The sequence below is a fragment of the Macrotis lagotis genome, chromosome 5, assembly GCF_037893015.1.
Source record: "Macrotis lagotis isolate mMagLag1 chromosome 5, bilby.v1.9.chrom.fasta, whole genome shotgun sequence".
Lineage (NCBI taxonomy): Eukaryota > Metazoa > Chordata > Mammalia > Peramelemorphia > Peramelidae > Macrotis > Macrotis lagotis.
In genome coordinates this window covers 42,136,273-42,140,007 of record NC_133662.1, presented here as the reverse complement: position 1 = coordinate 42,140,007, position 3,735 = coordinate 42,136,273, and the positions used below count along the sequence as shown (strand labels likewise).

The 3,735-nt window shown below is 48.2% G+C and overlaps 1 pseudogene; it reads right to left on the bottom strand.

The window, feature by feature from the left end:
* Window positions 1-1,299: 1,299 nt before the first annotated feature.
* On the bottom strand, window positions 1,300-2,137 carry LOC141489680 (nuclear receptor-binding factor 2 pseudogene; annotated as a pseudogene).
* Between the last annotated feature and the right edge of the window lie 1,598 nt (window positions 2,138-3,735).

Genomic DNA, 3,735 nt, shown 5'->3' with positions numbered 1-3,735 from the left:
GCTCTTTTGCCTTGCGGTATATTAAATTCCAAGCCCTACAAGCTTTTAATGTAGTTGCTGCTAAGTCTTGTGTGATCCTGACTGCAGCTCCATGATATTTGAATTCTGTCCTTCTGGCTGCTTGTAATATTTTCTCTTTGATTTGGGAGTTCTGGAACTTGGCTATAATAGTCCTAGGGGTTGGTATTTTAGGATCTCTTTCTTGGGGCGGGGGGGGAATGTGGATTCTCTCCATTTCTATTTTGCCCTCTGCTTCTAGGATATCAGGGCAATTTTCCTGTAGTAATTCTTTGAAAATGATGTCAAGGCTCTTTTCCTGATCATGACTTTCAGGTATTCCAATAATTTTTAAATTATCTTTCCTAAATCTGTTTTCCATATCAGTTGTTTTTTCAATGAGATATTTCACGTTTTCTTCTAATTTTTCATTTTTTTGGTTTTGAAGTAATGAGTCCTGATTTCTGGTAATTTCATCAATCTCCCTGAGTTCTATTCTTTGTCTGAAGGATTTGTTTTCCTCAGAGAGTTTTCTTATCTCTTTTTCCATCTGGCCAATTTTGCTTTTTTTTAATAAAACACAATTATTTTATCGATTTCTTGCAATCAAATACTGACAACTAGCATTGCTTCCATTCATGCACCATTCAGAACAAAGGGGGGATTCCTTGGGTGTTTTGTAAATGATGTATAACATTTTAATACAGCAAACTCAGTTAAAACTTAAGATGCACCCTGATTAATTATGTAAACTGATAATTTAAAAAAGCAGATCTAATAATTTGGTTCTTTTCTTCATGAAGTGGAAGTTGAAACGTTTCTCCTGATAGTCCCGAGGTTGGCGCCACCTAGGAGGAGTGCACAGCGTGGCACGTGGAGGACTCACCCCTGAAGGCTGGGCATGCATCCCGGCAAGATGGGAGCCTCCTCCCAGACCAGGCCACATTATCCTTTATGGCATTGTGGATCAATTATTACGTAGAGCATAACCCTGAAGTGAAGAGAAGGAAAATCAACTACTGCTTGCAAAGTTCTTCTGGGGGACAGCCTGATTGGAATGGGAAGAACCAGAGGGGTCCATGCTGTCGACCCAGCTCCTGCAGCTCCGGCCATACCCCAGCTGGCGTGGGCCTCCCCGTGACCCTTCTCCATGCCGTGGCCAGGCCTCTTCTCCTCAGGTGGTCCGTCTGGTGACCCTCTACCTGGAGCGGACCACCTCGAGCCTCGTGGTGTCCCTCTAGTTGTCTGATTGCCTCTCCCTCACCACCACCACCACCATTTGAGCTCCTTGTGACCATCCACTTAACTATTCATGAGTCCTTTCAGAATATCTTTGGGGAGTTCCAGAAGCGGGAGCTCGGGGGACTGAAAGTCCAAGGGAGGAAGGTTGGGGATGTGAATGTCCTTGGCTTTTCCCAGGGTCGGAAGCCAGGTGGAGGGGCTGGAAGCAGTCTCCATGGGGCTCCACAGCTCAGATTTCTCCGCAAAGTCGGCATCAGCTTCCAGGTCTTTCTCGAGGCGGGTCTTCTGGAGTCTGGCCCTTCACTGCACAGAGCTGCTTGTTCGCTCTTCTCAACCTTTCGTTGTCGGCCACAAGAAACTCCACATGTCACTCCAGGTCGGCGATCTTGGTTGCCTGCTCTTCTATGGTGGTTTTGTCATCTTTTGGGACTTTGCTGCCAGGACACGGTTCTGTGGGATCTTTCCTCTCCTGAAGGAGAAAAAGGAGAGTGTCTGGATCCCTGTCCAGGACGGCTGGCACCGGCGCAGGATGAGCCTGCTGCACCCTGGGCGCACTCTGGCCCTCAGATCCATCCTCCATCAGTGGCTTGCAGGCTGCCAGAAGATGGGGGTCTCCGTCAGGAGTCTGCTGGGCTTTCCACTTTTCCTCCCGCTTCCCCATCTTCCACCTCTCCTGAATAAACAGGAGTTGTTTCGTGTGGCTATGCCTATGTAATTCCAGTGATAACTGAGCCTGCTTATACTGTGTCAGCTTCATGGCTTCAGAAAGATATGCGGCTGCCTTTTGGTGACTCAAAATGGCCTCTTTGTATTTCCCTGCAGGTAATGACCAGTCTGCTTTCCTGCTCTGCTGATGAGCCAGTGAGCCAGGTTGAGGGGGCCCGTCTGTCACTTCCATAGACGCTGGCGCGGGGGTGGGGTGGGGTGGGGGGGTGGGGAGCTGCAGGGGCGCCCTGCCTCATGGGGGGGCCGGAGCACCGGCCGCACTCAGACAGGCCTGGGAGCCAAATCGACATCGCCGCCCCACCACTTCCTCCTTCCCCCCCAATTTTGCCTTTTAAAGCATTCTTCTCCTCAATAACTTTTTGAACTGTTTTATCCATTTGACCTAAGCTGATTTTTAGCATGCTATTTTCTTCAGCATTTTCTTGGATTTCCTTGACTAAACTGCTGACTTCATTTTCATGTTTTTCCTGCATCTCTCTCATTTCTTTTCCCAGTTTTTCTTCTAACTCCCTCATTTGATTTTCAAAGTCTTTTTTGAGCTCTGTCATAGCCTGATCTCAGTTTCTGTTTTTCTTGGAGTCTTTACATGCAGGAGCTTGTGCTTCCTCATCTTCAGACTGAGTATATTGATCCTTCTTGGGATCATAGATAATGTATTTCTCAGTGGTGTTCCTCTTTGTTCTCTGCTTGCTCATTTTCCCAGCCTAAGCCTGTTTTGGGGGGTGCTTCCTGAGTTTTTGGGACACTCCCACAAGAGTCTCAGTATGTGAGGCTCTGTCCTCCCTCCTGGTCTGTGAATGACCACAAGTGCCTCACTCTGCTACAGGGCTGAGGTAGAGGGGGCCCTGCTGTTCTATGGGGTGGGACTAGACTGAGATCAGGATCTAAATGTGGTCAGAGCCCCAGAGTCCTGTTCCAGGGGCAGAGCTAGGCAGTCTCTCTTCATTCCCCTCCCTAGGTTCAATGGGCTCATGCCCTGGGGCTCTTGCTTACTGGCTCTGCCTGCTTCTGTTTCCTGGATCTAGAATGCAGTGGCCCTGTTGCTTGCTGTGTGCCCTGAGGGCTGGACTCACTCTGGCAGAGGTCCACCTGCTGTTCCCCCAATTTGTGCCCGGTGCTCCCCCGGGGCATAGCTCAGGAAACTCCCCTGCTGTTGTGAGCCGGCTCCCAGCGCCCTGGGGCTGCCTCCTCGGGGAGGCTGAAGTTCTTTTGCTCTGGCAGGCCACCCCCTGGAGGCTGCCCCTCCAACCCCGGGGAGCAGAGCCTTTCTGCTTTTTTCCAGGTTACCTTGAGTAGGAGAACTGCCTCACTGGGTCCCTCTGTGGGTTCTGTCTCTAGAAAATTTAAAGTCCTTAGTTTCAAAGATTTATGAGAGAGTGCCTAAGACAAGATCTGCTCTTATGACCATCTTGTCTCTGCCCCCCCCCACTGATAACATCTAAAGCAAATAATCCAGAATCATCAGACCTTGTCTCATTGAGGGTAGTAGGTAGTAGGATAAAAGAGGGTTGATGAATTACAATAACAGCATTTACATTAGATTTAGAATCAATGCAATTAGAAATTATACAGGTGGTACAGTTAACAACAAATAAATCTGGAGACATTTCTTTTAAAATAAAATCAGCATCAGATGGAACTAACAAGAGAGCAAAAGGCTCTGAAACACATGATCTAACAGAGGGAGAGTCTTCTTCTGGAGGCGGGTGGAGAAATAAATGTGTCTTCAAGAGAGAGCTTCTGAAATGGGTTCACCAAGGAAGAAATAAG